This window comes from Branchiostoma belcheri, unplaced genomic scaffold (assembly GCF_001625305.1).
Source record: "Branchiostoma belcheri isolate BF01 breed outbred unplaced genomic scaffold, Haploidv18h27 scaffold5, whole genome shotgun sequence".
Lineage (NCBI taxonomy): Eukaryota > Metazoa > Chordata > Leptocardii > Amphioxiformes > Branchiostomatidae > Branchiostoma > Branchiostoma belcheri.
In genome coordinates this window covers 1,615,016-1,632,120 of record NW_017804131.1, presented here as the reverse complement: position 1 = coordinate 1,632,120, position 17,105 = coordinate 1,615,016, and the positions used below count along the sequence as shown (strand labels likewise).

At 38.0% G+C, this 17,105-nt stretch overlaps 1 long non-coding RNA gene across 1 annotated transcript; it reads right to left on the bottom strand.

Moving 5' to 3' along the window:
- Positions 1-12,918: 12,918 nt before the first annotated feature.
- On the bottom strand, positions 12,919-16,373 carry LOC109479820. Its single transcript, XR_002140802.1, has 4 exons — positions 16,328-16,373; positions 15,772-15,886; positions 13,770-13,884; positions 12,919-13,042 (listed from the first exon to the last, which is right to left on the bottom strand). It is a non-coding gene; the product is annotated as an uncharacterized LOC109479820 (long non-coding RNA).
- Between the last annotated feature and the right edge of the window lie 732 nt (positions 16,374-17,105).

The following is a 17,105-nucleotide window of genomic DNA, read 5'->3' as shown; positions in this document are numbered from 1 at the left end:
CCTTCGGCGCTCGCCTCGCGCCTACGGCGCTCGAGGTCCCCTCAAGCAGTGGGACGAACCCCCCCATTCAAAATCCTGGCTACGGGCATGTGTTAACTTGGCGGTAAGACCATTACTAAAGAAGCTAAAAGTTACAGCTGTTGTAACAGTCTAAGTGACGTCAATGAAATTTTCAATTAAACCTGATTATAGCCACAGTTTCTAAATGTTTGACACGGAAACAGGCAACAATAGGCTGCTGACTCCATTTTTCAGTTAAAACTAATAGCACTGTAATCCCAGGGACTGAAAAGATTAACTCGGACTACTTCAAACTGTATTTGGGACTACGGTTGGATTAAGATGAATTCTGAAAATGTCGGCGGGTGTGGGACCATTTAATCACTTCTACGTAATGCAATTTCTAGAGGATTTACGTTTACTTCATCAGGGAAACACCTGTAAACATAACAAAAACACACAGCACTGCAGTCACAATGGAGCTGAAGTTTTCCAGTGACAAACTTGCTGACTGGTTCTTCTAAACATGGTACTTTGGTAGGTCATATTCCGCTTTTGGAAAACAACTGTTGATTACATTTTGAGTTAGGAACTGTTGGAATTGGACTCCACTACATGATTGCAGGAGAAAATTTAACCATATAAATGAAAAGGTACAAAATCATAATGGGCCCTGGCAGTACAAGGGTTAATTTTAATGCCTATTTAACAACAAAACTTTTAAAATTATGACTCTCCCTCCAATCCAATCTCTCTGGAAAGATGTAGCAATACAGTAGCAGTCATGGCTAAAACCAACCTGTTGATTATTTGTCCCAGAGTGCAAACCGCTAAGTTCTTTCTTTCAAAAAGGGAGCTTTTACAAAGCCCCTGGACCAGCTGGATAATGCATAGATTCTAACCACAAATTTAGAAACAATTATGGACCTTATCTGGGATTTGCTATCTGGCAGGATTAAGGAAACAAAAGCTGGCAGGCTGTGCATATGGAAATTAGCTAACTTCTTCCCGCTCTTTTTAATCAGCCCCCTGGTCCACAAGGAATTTCTTTCATTCTTATACATTCATGCCAGGGCTATTAAGGAGAGAGGCATCCACAACTTAAGCAAGGATACACTGGAAGCTATCATTGCTTTGTGGCTACTGCCTTGAAAAAGATAAGACCAACTTATTGAAAGAAATCCATAGTGAGCATTTCTGCTGAGTTGGAACAAAGTTTTTTACTTTTCTACTAAGGTCTCAGTCTATACCTTGGTAATTGCACAGTCTGAATAGTGGATTATGGTCAGGGAGCAGGAGCATTTTGCTCTTGTGAAGTTCACTTGCTAACTTTTTCCTGAAAAAGACCCAATAAAAAAGGTACCAGTAGTGTGGCATCTCTGTTGGTATGCCACACAGCATCTCTAACCCCAGGTGTATGTACCATCACCAGGGCATGGGCTGAAGAATCTTAACTCAATCAACTGTTCACCTCTGTCGGTTGGGCAATGTTCAATCAGCAGAAGTCCTGGATTACAACAGAGGATCAACAGCCACATGTCCACATTGACATGATTAACACCACTGTGGAAAACAATATACTGGTATGAAGAACACGATACTGCATAAAACATCATCATAGTAATACAATAGTTTAGAAGCTTTAGAACAGCTTGATCATTTAAATAAAAAAAACATAATGTTACACATCAGATAAAGCTACAGGTAGAAATGTTTTGTCACCTTTTGTTAATCAGTTATCATCTAGGTCTGGCTCTAGATACTTATAAGTCAGTAAGAATATTGGATAACATTTCATATTCAAAAGCAGGTGGTGTAAGGAATGGATGACATAAGTAGCTGATCAGGACAAATCCGGTAAGACTTATCCCTTGATCCCAGATCCCAGGGATTTCAGTAACAGATAATAGAATTCCACAACACTCAACATCTGTGATTGCCCTTTCTTACAACCAAAACTGGTTCTTAACCCTACAGTAAGAGCAGAGCCCAATCTCTCAACTCTTACTGGTGAGGTAGGATGGAAGAAAATACAAGAAACAGGGAGGAAAAGCAGGGAATCTAAATCTGTTGCATCTGTATATCAACAATGCCTGTTAAAAATACTTATACATGAAATGAACAATGCTTCATACAGCACAAACATTGTTCAAAGCTGAAACACAATACTCTGGCAATTTTTCTATAGCTTTCATCATAACAATTAGAGCCACCTGTTGTTGACAAACATGCTGTGCTTTCTGCTATCACCTGGGCTTTTGATAAGCACTGGTCATTCAGCTAGCTTTCCAAATTTCATCCTTCAGGCAAAATGCCGGTAACAGCCAGAGTTTCTTTGGAATTGTGTGAGAGGGTGTGAGGGATAGGATTTGTCACCTGGACCCCCAACATGGAAGGAAAGATTACAATACGACCTTACTGTCAAACACCAAACCACCATGTGTGGTAAACACATCTTGACAGAAAGGCTGGTACCATGGAGGTGTATTTTAAGGTGCATGATTTGAACTAAAATGTACCACACAATATTTTTTACCATCTCGCTTGTGTCATTATTCAATAAAAGGACAGCACCAGCCTACTTAGTGTCTAATTATGTCTTTAATGTGTTAATGTCGAGAAAATGAACACCATAAAAAGGTTTAATGTGCTGAGGTTTTCTATTGTGCCAGGCTTAATGAAACATACATTGTACACAGCTCAGGATCACTTTTGCTTGATATATTTTCTGCAGGTTAAATGAAGTTAAAATGTGTAGCTTGTTACCAGGTAACTGTTATGTACATAATCTCAGACACCTGTCTCAAGGGTTAACTAAAGACGATTTCTCTTAGTAAACCTGTTATTGAAACCAGAAATGGTTCTACATTATTGCATCATATTTCTTTACAAAATGAATGTGGAACATTCTTTCAATATATGTTTCGATGTATGCTTGAGGAAAGCCAAGTTAGAATTCCTAAAAACCTGTTAAGTGGTACTCATGATTGATTTGGATGGTGAAAATGTTTTGTCATAGAGGAACTTTTTTTGTCTTGTCAAAAGAAAAGCTATGCCAATAGTAGGATAAAGAGAAGAGGATTTTCAAGACACTTATACCAAGGACATTTTGCATTACTCTCCAAGCAGAGGTTGAATGGGAAGATTGTGACCTTTTTCTATGCCCCTTTTTTTTCTGACAGCCGGCCCATCCTTCGGTGGCCGGTTGGATACTGTCGGCCGGCTGGATACTGTCCGCGTGTTGGATACTATCTTTTTTGGCCACCAAAAGATCTGCTTGGAGATTAATTTTGCATAGACAAAGACATACATTCAAGCATTTTTCCTTCTTTTTAAAGAAATAATGAAGACGGGCTTGAGAAAGGAATTTGAAGCAGTAAATTTTACAGCACTATTTACTAATGAAAGAAGCCAACAATTTTGCTTCTATCTTTGTTTTAGTCAAATTGATGGGTGGTGTTTTGTCAACTTTTCTGGTCAATGTTTTAACCACCTGCTGAGCAATATAATTAAATGGTCTCTAAACCACTTATCATCCTTGTGCTAATTGTTTTATGGCAGGTGCAAATGAGCCTCTGTCAATTTAAGTCTCAGTGCTAAGTACCTTAGTGACTCATCCCTACAGGTTGTCCAGCAGAGTCATCAAATGTTGTCTTCTTTTGTCTGTTTCTTTCTTCCTTTTCTCTCCAAGCATAGGTTGGAGAGAACCTTCTAATTGGTCCTGCTTTTGAAAGGCATCCCTCCAGAACCCCTGCTTGGAGAGATTTTTCCTAGGGAGATCCTTAGCCTGGAGATAATTCTTGCTCTATAGTTCATTACAAGTCAACAGTAATGAACAAAGCTGACATCATTTGAAGCTCCTATTAAATGCTGACATAAAAGTCATTTAGCCTCTGTACAATTGAAGAAGTCACACAGGCAAAGTCGTGTGACAGGCTGAATAAAAGTTTTAAACGGAAACTATGTGGCTCCAGATGTCTTACTGAGGGACGACTGCTTGTCCGAGATATCGTAATAGCTTGAGGAATGAATCCCCTAAACTATATGCTGACAAAAAAGTTGAACATGGATTTATCTTCTAGTAAGTGTTGTTGAACCCATTAGACTTTCATAAACCTTACATCTTAGACATACATACAATGTAGTCAATTGTAGAGCTCTGAATCCATCTTTGTTCAAAAAAAACTTATTGCAGCTCCTGTATGTGTAAAATGTACATATAGCAAGTAGTTGGTTTCTAGACTATGTTCATCTTTCAAACATGTCTCAGTCCTTTCCAATACAACAACTTTGCTCACCAGGTCTCTATGTACTTTGGATCACTACTATCTGGTAGTGGTCTGAGACAAATCAGTTCTTCGCCACACAAAATGTTTACAGTCTTGGCAACTGTTTGCTGATGGTAGAACTTACTCGTAATTGAAATCAACCAAAAGCAACTAAAGTGCTGTCAGTGTCAGAGACCAGAGACTATTTCTCATGATCATTGTACAATAACAAACTGAGGACAATGTGCCATTCAAAATTCTGCTGTGTCTTACTAAAAAGGCCCGGTAAATCCTTGTCAGCAGTTTCTGCCACAGTCTGCTTTAAAAAATCCTACAACACCAAATCGTATGATGACCTACGACAAAAGTGACCACATGCAAGGATCTTTAAACCTCCTCGGTCACAATCGAGTCACAGTGACAAAAGAAACCTGCAATGTTATAAAAACATAAAAACATATATCATCTCAAGAGCCATGGTGCAAAAAACCACAGACCAAAACACACAACCATGCCAACAAAAGCTTCACTGTATTTCTTCTGACAAAATCCCTAACAAACAGAAAATTGTGAGAAGAGTACCAAGGGATACATTCCCTGATAACCTGTTCTTTGTGGCCTGTTCTTAAAATTCCAATTGACACGGGAATGTTAAATGCAGGCGGGTTGCCGGGAAGTTCCCTCCGACAAGTTGCTAGGTCGCTGACACTTCCGAAGGCAGCAGATAACCTTAATCGGATACCCATCATTCTTTGCTGTGGAGCCACGTTGAGAGACGACAAGAACTTTGCACAACTATTAGATTGTTTACACACCAATCGGATAAACGTTAGGGGGACCAAGTGGGATTATGCAAACTCTCATTAGCAAGATAGCGCCGTGTTGGCACTTACCGCAACCTAGCCAGGAATGACAATCCCTCAAACGATTTCTGAAATCCATGCACTTCTGGCATTCTGCTTTGTAATCAAGCAGTTTGTTGGAATTTTCACCGCAGCTTATGGGGTTTCCCTTGAGAACAAGTTGTCTTCCAAATTTAATCAAACTTTTTCATTAAGAAAGGATTAGGGGAAGGCTATATGCCCACCTGTCCTGTGCACTGGTATTAAGGAGGGTTGGACGACTCTGACCCCCTAAGGTGAACGAAAACATAGACAATAGGGAAGAAGTGCATGGTTTGTGAGTTATATTGTTTGTGATGATAGGTGTAGGTAAGATACTTTTCGGAGGTTTAGTTATAGATTAAAAGTATGAGAGGGCTGCCATCAAGCCTTAGCATCAAAGTGCAAGCACACCGTAACCCCCACTGAAGGGGAACAACAGGTGTCACTGGGTAGTGCGCAAGTGTTGTGAACTAGTGAGCCAATATCTGAAGGCGGAAAAAATACATCTTTGCAGGATAAGAGGAAACTATATAAATCTGGCAATAATTTTAAGGCAATTTACCTCATACGATGTGTTATATGTGTTATATAGAGTATGACTGTTATATAGAGTATGTGTTATATAGAGTATGTGTTATATAGAGTATGTGTTATACAACGAATGTTACAAAATTCATAGAATTTGTTTGTCTGTGTCAAGGTATGAAAACAATCAACAGTTCCTCAAAATTGTCAGATAGTGGCAGAAGAGATCCATGATCCTGTAAAACAAAAGAATATCTATTAAAGGTGGAACAATGCAGTCAGTTATCTAGTTTGATCAGGGAGCTTATAGTACTTCATCAGTTTTGTTGTTGTTATTATTGTTGTTCAATGGTTCGTGATGAAACATCAAGTACAAAATCCTCCATATCCATTTATGCAGAACATTCTGGTAACAGGGCACAAACCACCAGATGTCAGATAATAAGATTAGCAACTGTGTTTTCTTTAATAAGTGCACATTGCGCTGCTTTTAATTTTGGAATTCCACCCGTGCAGGTATTCTAGGATGAACAGTATCATGTGACAGAATGTACACTAACTGTTGATCATATCAGAGGTTTAGCTATAGATAAAAAAAAATTAAAGATTACAGATCTGTACACATTTTGCATTGAACATGCCTAGCCCTTAGCATGGTACAGGTTAAGACACTTCATGTTTCAAGTCATACAGAAATAACAATTACAGCATGTGTTTGTTAAAATGTTAAAGATTTCAGGGCCATCCTTTATCGTTCTGATTTCTTTAGCAGCCACTGTTTCTGCAATACTGACGCCTTTACTTATTTTGTCCTGCACCACAGTCCTTTAATACTTGAATTGACAGTGGGCTATCGTATGTTCTCTTCTTTGTAAACGCAAACAAAAGTCACTACGTTTCCTGTCAATTCACCACTTGGATGAACACAGAGGTAAAGGTAGATGTGTTCACCATCATGAAATATCTCTCCAAGTTGTCTTGCCTTCAAGATCAGTTACTTCTGCTCCCCTACCTGGTGGCCCTAAGGGTTGGAGGTGGGAATGGTACTGTAGGTAAGTATCTGTTACACACTGTTCATCTCTTCACACCTCCCAGGGAGGTAAAGCCTGCTGTAATCTCTGCTCCGGGCTGAAGGGAACCTCCAACATTTACTCACAAACAAAAACCTCATGCACTTCAACAGATAGTGGTACATAGAAAGAAAGTTTATTGCAAATACGTGCCAGAGGGCTAATTGTAGGTACAAACAACATGTACGAAAAAAGAAAATACAATGGTATGAAAGACTACATTCTACAACATACACGGTATATAATCATGCGAGAGAAACCTCCTAGGCAAGGAACAGTTTACTCAGTGTGATTTTTTTTGCACTGAAGTAAAGTTTGTAGGCTTTCTCTGTCATTTCAGCTTGTTTTCAATACATCAGACACAGAAGCTTCTTGTATGTACAACCATTTGTGTGATGAGCTAAACAGACAGACACTTTCTTATCCTGCGTTTCTGAATTGATACTGCTGTGAAAAGTGCACGTAAGAACTTGCCTGTGGTTGAAAAGGTCCACTAATTGCACTATCATAACAAGGAGGTTAAATACTATATTTAACTCCATGATCATAACAAAATGGAAATTGACTTGGTTCATCACTTTGCCAAAGACCACCATGGTAAACCTAACATGGCTACTATGCCATCTAGTGACAGAGCTATGAAGTGCATTGTACAAAGCAGTAGACCCTAAAAACTAGGTTCACCCCTGGTGAACTAGTGTAGTTCACTTGCTCTTGTGAATGACATGGTGCCTGTTCCGTTGGTATTGGAAGGAAATAACACAAACAAGTAGAAACTTAATCCCAATATTGTACATCAGTTCATCACTTTTAATATGTCCCTTTTTCAATACACTTTTTTAACTATTACTCCAGCAAAGTTGGAACCCTTTTCTTTGTCTTTCAAAATGTAAGACTGCATTTCATCAAGCATAAAAAGGATCTGATAGCAATCTGACATGTTATTCCTGGTGACCAACAACAATAACACACCTTACAGAATGTTAAGAGTTGTTTGGGGTTGACTTTGAAGTAGTCGTGCCTAATGGCTCAGATTGGCGACACACCTGTTTGTTGACAGTTCTATGTCTAAGACAGCAGACACGCTCCTAGTCCTGCTCATAACATTATACACAGCTTACGTCTTGCTCTCTTTTACAATGCTACTATGAACAGCACTTTCTGCTCCAAAAGCAATATTCATTTTTTAACCATTTCAGCAAAAAAAAAAACAGCTATTTTGTGAAAAGTGATGGAAAAAATATTCCTTTTAACCAAAATTTTGGCACAAAAATGAGCAAAACTGTGCATCTGCCTGCAGATTAATTTTTAAACCATGAATAGATTGGAGATCCATACAAAAACAGCCATAATCTATGTTTTGATCATGATTGTCCCAAAGCTGCTCACCATAAGAAATCCTAACCCAGATAAGATTTGATGGATGATGACAAGCTAGAAGTACAAAAAAGAACAGATAGACTTCAGCCTTTGTCTTGTTTAAGTATAAGATAAGGGAACCACAGAGCTAAGCAGAAATTTGTCACTGGAAATAGATTGACTAGGAAGGATAACGAAAATCTTAGGGATATAATAGGTACAACTTCTCATGACAATGCATCACAAAGCTACAGTCTTACTTTGAATGGCCACTCATTCCAAGCTGAATGTTAACAATAGCACTTTATTTCATTGTATATGCCAGAGTCATTGAAGAACTTTTTGCAAAAGTAATATACAAAATTTTGGACATGAAATGCAACAGAAATGATAAAATAAACACTATAGAGAGAGAGTAATTTTCTACCAGCTAAGTTGTAAATTATGTGGACGTTTCCTATCAGGCATACAAGTTTATAAATGATTGTACAGGAAAACAACTTGAAAAGAATGTTACCAAAGCTCATAAAAATTCAATCTTTTCTCATGCCATGCATTAATTGCTTTATCTACATCACACTTTTATCTCAAAAAATGATAAATTATTCATATCCCCTTCCCAAAAGTTATCAATTTTCTTTGACAAATCTTGATGTACTTATCTGAGGTGATCAGTGAAATTTGCAGGAGAATGCGGGACATTCCTCCCTGCTCTGATAGTGTCATCATCCATCTTGTGTTATCTACACTGGGGGAAAAACTCATCATGACAAAATAATTGAAGTCTTTGTGACACTCACTGCTCTTTTATCAAGAGAATAGATGAAAAAGGAATAGAAGATGGTATCGGAGAAGGATTCAGTTACGGTAGGGCCAGAGATATTCAGATATATGGATACAAAACTGTTTTTATGCCCAGCAATATGTGTTCTCAGCAAAAGATAACGTCATACATACACAGACATGTTTGTAGATAATAAAATCTTGAAAAAAAAAAAACACTTGTAGACTACATTCTAGCTCATTCCAATGTGTCTTCGCAACAATGGTGCAAATTAAATTTCCAGTACAAAAGATTACCTTGCAACATAAAATCCTGTTCAGCTTAAAGGCTTAGAGTTCAACATGAATAAACATAAAACATGGCTTCCCTGCAGTATTTGGAACATTTTTCCTCCACACCCGGATTAGACGTGCAAAGCCTTGCAAGATCACAACACGATACCTCAAACCAGCTGTTTATAGACACAATTGTGGGAGCAGATCTCTAAATCTAGTGGCTGAAACATAATTATAGTGATGAGAAAATTTTCCATTGTGTGTTTCCAGAGATCTGCTGCAAAGAAAGAAAAGTAATTCTACAAGCTTTGTCAACATGCCTAAATCCACAGAAAGCTGATTTAATTATATTTTCATTGGTTTGAATTTCTGTCAAACATGATTAAACACAAAAGGCAGGAAGTTCCTCCACTCAAAACATGCGACAAGGATTATCGTAAGTCTTTCAGACAACAGGTATTCGGAAGCTGCTACTTAAGAGCGGTACTTTGATCAGGTAGAAGTTACTTCGGGCCTTCAATCATCTTAACAATAGAATCTTTAACAATAGCAACTTTTCTAACTGTATGAGTTCGGACATTAAGTTCAGACATTCAATTAGCTGTGTACTTATGTTACCTACTGCCTGAAATTATTTTGTTCTTGTTGTTGTTCTGGCAATGAAGAATACTAGTATCACAAAACAACATTAATGTCATGTTAAATTTCTGCTGTCAATCTTTGCAAAATACATAGCTTTATTCCTGATGATCTTTGTCAGTTGGGAAGGTTGTAGCAAGAAAACAGATAAGGGTGGACGAATTCAACATTTTTTTGTTATTGAACAGTGCTTCTCCATTCCTTATTTCTTTCTTAGTGAAAGAAACAAAACTTTCTACCAGCTGCTTTCTTCAAGAGTTGGCAAACATATACATGCACTACCAGCATGCTCACAGGATAAGTACAATGTTTTTAGTAATTACAGAGAGAGAAAAGCAACTTATAAACTCAATCTAGTGTTCTTATGCCAAACCTTTCTGATCCCTGAATAGTTAATTCACCTGTTAATTGCCAGCTATCAGGCAGGCAGACCACAGGACTCCACATCAGTCTTCTGTGACAGGTGGCACAAGCTTACATTCCCATGGGCGACAGGCAATCAACAACAACTGGCACTGCCCAGCAGTAATTAGAACCCAGACAAACTGTTTCTTCAAACTTCCTGAAAGGAACATGCACTTAAAATTCATTTATTGCATCTGCAGTTTCAAAGGGAACCAGCAATGGTTGCAAATGTGTAAGATTTGGGTCCTCTTTATATTGTTTAGTTTTCTAATACATGTATTCTCCAACTCCATTTTGTTAGCAAAAAAAGTACCACATGCAAAGCATAATTGTTTCAATTGCACAATGTTAAATCGAATGTAAAAACTCTCCTTTGCTTGACTTTTGCTACAGTGGAACATCACAACTCATTTATAAATCAATCCTGAGAGATACAAATCTTATACTGTCTGAAAGATATGGATCTAATATCAATTACTCTAGGTTTGGCAAAAACAACATCTGTTTGGTTCATTTGATAAGGTTCACAAACTTAGTCTAGTTTGTCTGATTGACTCAATAGTGGCAATACACATTTTATTAGACAGAACTCCACGAATCATGCAGAAGCAAAGAGGTTCAATAGACCTCCTTGGTAGAAGGAAACATCTACAGATATCTACCAATATAACAATTCACTCCTGGGTTCAGCAATAGCAGTTTAGAAAGTCAGCATGCCATGCAACAATTGTCAAGAAAAAAGGGGCAAGGTGTTATGTGATCTAATTGTGCAAATCTTTTTTTACCAATGCCTAAAGATTCCATGGCATAACAAACAGAGACAGATATACCTTTTTGGTTAGTTCAAAAGAAAAAAAAAATCTGCCTTCTTTCCGAATGTAGTATATACTTGGAACCTAGAAAGAATTATTCACTACACAGTCTAATTCTTATTTTACAAGATTACATGTTCACCATTGCTTGGTATTACCTTGGAGTTTTGTATATTAGCTCCATGGTATAACCCTATGTACCAACAGGTATTGTTTGCCCAGTACTTAGCTAAGACAATAGAGGCATGGTGCCACAGCAGGGGGGTATTGTGTTGTCTGATTGTTGTGGGAGGACCTGCATCACCTGGGGAATATCTGCAGCAGGGGGAATTTATTCTCTATTCATCTTCATTGCAGTCAGCTCCCCTCCTCAATACTGTAATCATCCACACATTTACCTGTAATTTTGTGGGCATAATGACTGGGCGAGTCTTCCTTGGTTTTCAAGAATTTTTCAACAATAACAGTCTTGATGAAGCTTTCCTAGACTGCCAGAACAGATATTACAAAATGTATTACTTATTCCATGCACCAAGTTCTGTGTCATTGTCTATTAGAATTATTAGATACTTAAATAGTTCAACTTCCATTTAATAAATATGTACAAGTGCGATGCACTGTACCTGCTATGATTGCATTGTGCAATAAAGTTCTTAGTCTTCTCCTACTTCAGAGATACTTCAGAGAAAACATGAGATATGAGATCATTATGAAAAGTCTGAATCATCTTGGTAGCTGCAGCTACATGAGTAGGACCTGGAAAATCTGAGAAAAGTGTTTGTGCCTCCAAGAGGTGGCAAAAGTATAACAGTCTTCCATGATAATATGCAAGTGTGGTATTGAATTATGTCTAAAGTCATAGATTGTATTCTTGTGACAAAGAAGTTCATGAGCACTGTCTATATTTGAAGGATTGTTTCCCCGGCCTATCCATCTGCTATTTTGATGTGCTGTTGCAGTGTAGAAACGGGAAAGCATACAGTCATGTATTCAAGGTAAGGATTGTACTTACTAGTATCCGTAACTGGTAGCAAAAAAACACCTGTAAGAATGCAGCATTTTTTACAAAAAAGTTCTTTTGCTTTTCCGAAAGTCTAGGCTTCAAGTAGGAATCGTATTCTTGTTTGCTGCCTTTGTTTTCTTATTTACACCTGCAAACCAAAACAACTTTGAGAAAATTGTAGTTTGTATGTTTGGATACAAACAAATTGCCTGTTTTAAAGCATAAATATTTAAAAAGCAAGAAACACAATGAAAACAAACTCACCAATTATGTTCAATGTTCAAAATGATAGCAATTTCCTAGACAGCAGGAGAAAAACATGATTGCGAAGGGGCAGACAAAATATTTTCCTGCTGTTTGTTTCCTAGGATCGACCCCTTAGGGGCGGTGCCGGAATTGTAGGGGTCAAAATCGACATTGTCTGTGCTGTTAATCTGCAGAATTACTGTCTAAGGGAAAACCAAACAGACGTATCATCCTGCGATTAACTGCTGTGGTAATACACACAGGGAAATCACACAGCATGCATAGTGTATAAGTACATAATAACTACAATTACTGTGTCTGACGAAATACAAAATTTATCACAAATCTACACCAACAAGTACCAATATAATACACATGAAAACGCAATTTTATAGTACTTATATTGAAAATGATACTCCATACTTGTAAGACTGTATTAGCAGTGTCGAATGAAATACAAAAGAGAGAAGCCTTCCCTTAATTAAGTGCCAAGGTAATCTACAAAGGACACAATGGACCTGACAGAAAAATTGGGGTCAATTCCAAAATTGTGTCTGACCTCAAGCCAATGATTACTGTCTAAGGACTCCAAAGAAAATAAATCTGGTAATTAAGTGCTGAGAAGACACACAAGGATCTTACCTATGCCAGGTGTTCTAGGTGTGTACAGGTAGTTTTTGTGACAGGTATACATTCAGGTGCACAGTGGGATAGCTGCAGCATGTGTCTCCGCTCTATTGTCTGTCACAGTTGCACTTCTACTTGAGAAAAACTAATATTTTCACAGGAACAAAACCACTTGTCAAGTGTTGTAAGAGGGCTTCTATAACTTAGTACCATTGAGAAAAGGCCTTGATTTGCCAACTGGGATGACTGGAGCTACACTACATTTTTCTTTTGACACCAAAATCATTCAATGGTATATGACATTGGAAGAAAAATATAAGACAAAAAGAGATGGTGAACACCCAAAAAAATTAAAAGCTTGTAAGTGAAAGGACTAATTATTGCAGGTCATTTCTTGTAAGTATCTTCTTAGACAACAAGAAATAAATTTTATTTATATCATTTGAGTTTGTTACAAGATACAAATATCTGAAAAACAAATTATGACATTAATTATTGCGTTTTTTTAATCAGCCATTTACATTTGCCAAATTGTCCCTGTAATGACTACTTTGCTGTCTGTTCCTTTGTTTCAGCAGTTTTGTTGCCCCGGAACAGTGGGGGTCTCAAGTTTAAAACTGTGTTCCAATCTTTAATGTCTATAATTACCATTTTAATTGATGTTTGAAAACCCCCATGTGGAGCCATTATCTCCACATGTAGTACACAATTAATATCCAAGCAGATGTATGAAGGAAAAATCATGCCATCCTTGCACAATTTGCCTCCCAACCCAAATACATTTATGTGCAGAGATACATATGTGAAACATTCTTCACCATTACATCTGCTAGCGCTTGGAGACAATGGTGGGAAGTGCACAGAGACCTTACCTGTACCAGGTGTGGAGGGCGAGGTCAGGTGGAACAGGTAGTTATCACCACAGGTGTGTATTCAGGTGCACAGCAGGGTGTGTCAGCAAGTGTCCTCTGTCTCCTTCATGGCCACCTGCGGAGAGACAATTACCCAAAACAAATATTTTTGTATTAGTACAAATCAATTACTGTTTGCATCTTGAAATGTGCACCGTGGTCTTATTTTCGCAGTTTTTTTGTTATTTTTATGACTTCTAACTGAAAATGTAACACCGATAAATATGTGTTTTGTACCTTTACTGTACTACAGTTGCAAGTTTCAACTACAAATACCAAACATCATGAAATCCTTCTCTTAACTTAAGACAAAGCCACCACGAAAAATAACTGCATTTACAGTACTCTCTGCCCAAAGTTCATTTTACTTTCAAACAGTCTTACGGACAAGACAGTTGTTTATAGTTCAACACAAGGATTTCCAAAACTTGTCATAACAATAATATCAGTGCAACTCCACTGTACAGAAAAATGAAGGAAAAGAAAAGACAATAGGATCATCAGAAATTCTGAAAATATTCAGTAATCAGAGTTTTGAATACACATGTACCAGAACTTCTTTCAGATCCTTAGAAATATAAAAAAATGTCTTTTACTTCTAAATGTAGGTTTAGGGTATTCTAAAGCTTTTTTTTTCATTCTATCTCTAGTACCAAAGACTTGATAGCGTTATTGTATGAAACACTGCAGGTGTAAGTGCAGGTGTGTTGTTACTCTGATCTCTGCAGCAGATTTACGACATGTAAACATCAGTACAAACAGGACCTTCTGTCTGTCTGCCCATTCACGCATGTCTCCTGGACTATAGGCCCGATTTACACAGGGCAAAAAATACTACCAAGATTGACGCACGGCATAGCAATTTTTGTGTGTCAAATCCTGGATGTGTCTCAAGATAATTATCACACAATCCAAAAATCTGTCCTACAGCATTTTTTGGCTCATGTAAATCGGGCCTTCAGGGCTCGAAATTAAAGGTGGTCCAATAGCCACTGACCACTAAAATTTAGGCTTGGACAACTAGTAAAAAGACACTTTGAGACATTTTTGGGACAATAGAAAAATAACCACAATGTCAGCCCTTCTTTTGTTTTTATCAGGCACACAGCTGTTGGATCCGGAAAAGTCCTCCCAAATTTCCTGTCTACTCTGCAATAATAGTGTGCCTGGGAGTGAATATAAGCAAAATAAAGTTGAAGTCATAGAATACTTCTCCAAAAAAACAGGTAGGGACAGTTCATCCTCACTTCGGGACAATTGAAATTTATTTTTGGGATAATGCTGGGACAATAGGAAGAAAAGTTCATTTCGAGGCCTGGCCTTATGTGACAGCCTGACAGTCTTCACCATATCACAACACCACCCGTCCGCTCTGGGTCAACACAACACAAGCTGTGGGGCAGCAATCTTCTACAGTTGCCACCTGCGGAATGCCAGGAATTATGTTGGGGATGTTTTGAACAAGAGATCGATACAAGATGTCATGCAGGGGGCACGACAAGGGCTGCTTAAACGGTTCAAGCTCCTTGGCTTAACCATGGTGCAAGTATGACATCTCTAGTCCACCATACAATCATCATCATCTGTCGACCCGGTGGTATGGGATATCATAAATTAACACATTATGCTATAAATGCGTGTTTGATCTGCCACAGTTCTAAGTTCAGTGCTACAAAAGCTACAAAATGAGACATTGATCACACCCAATTGAATCTGAAGGTGGCATTTCTATGTTAACAATATTAAGAATAGGAGCAAGGTAACGTTATGGTCTATTCAAACAGACTGAAAATGTAAGATCTCTTAATGTGACAAAGGCCTTGGACTGGTACAAATAATTAAAATGTTAGCACTGAAAAGGGTAAATACACAGTCCAACCTTTACTGATGGATGTAAAAGTACCAGTTAAGTCAGCTTAGTGCGTGCGACCTACAAGTTAACCCCAAATTTGTTCTATCTCACCACAGGTGTGCCATGTACTCCAGGTGAGGTCTGTGCCCCGCAGGTATGGTACCTGTCACACAGCACAGGTGTTCAGTGAACCAAGGTAAAGTGTAGCATCAATCAACACTGAGTTCTGTAGGACAGAGATAAACACATCATCAGCTAGACATGATGAACTACCACCGGCTCAGGAACTTTGTTTATGTAGCCCTGATATAAGTTAAATAACTATAGTTTAATATGGCCTTTTTTTTGTGCCAGTCAAACAAAAAAAAGATTTTTGAAAAACATGCCAGTACAAAAAAGCCTACAAACACGCCAAAATAAGCCAAAGCCCAAACCTCTGCTTGGAGAATACGTTTTGTATGTCATCGCTGTTATCGCAGAGAAAATATATAAAGCCCCAATTTTGCCCCCCTCCCACGTCATTTTTCCCAGACCATTCCGAGTGATTCTCCCCCAAAAATACACGTACAAAAATGTGCTAGAAGCATTGATTAATCCAAATAAATTAATCTTAACCTTTCATGATTAAGACTTCTTGCTGTTGGCTAACAAATTAAATTTCACCAACCTTGTGACGTGACGACCAAGTTGCTTCCCGCGGTTTCCCTTTGGTATTGCATGGTACAAAAGCGCCACCCACCAACTTTACTAAAAATGCAGTTTTCAGTAGCCCTAGCTGGGCGCATAGAGTCTATGGCCAATCAGTTTGATTCCGATCTCATCGTACCTTTTGAGGACAAAAATAAACCACAATTGGATGTAAGGCAGCACTTGAGCCAGCAATCTACATGTGCAGTTTAATATTAAACACAGGGTGGCGCTTTTAGACCACCACCTGAAACGATCAGTTTTGTCATATAACCATATGTACAACTTTACATTGGCAATTCTGTAACTGTCTGCGAGTCATTAAAATAAAAAAAATTCACCTAACATTCCTCGCTTCACACCATCTACACTGGTAACATCACTCTTCACTCTTTCAAATGAAAACAACTCATATTTTTGGCATAGAACTGCCTTCATGCCCACAATTCCATTTTAATTCATCATATGAAAAATGAATATTAGCAACATTGACAATACATACATAACTTATTACTATATTTTTGAGACACTGACATGCAAGAAGTACTTTAATACAGAATCCATCAAAAGAAAAAACACTGCTGTGTGTTTCATACTTATGACCGACGTAGCAGAGCTAAAATATTCGCTATTCAGCATTTTAGCCCATGTATAAATGTAGCTATGTGGTCATATTCACTTCTTATAGTCATCTTTGTAGATATGGTTTGACCAATCAGCATGATATTACTGCATATGTTGTAAACTTGGACATGTAT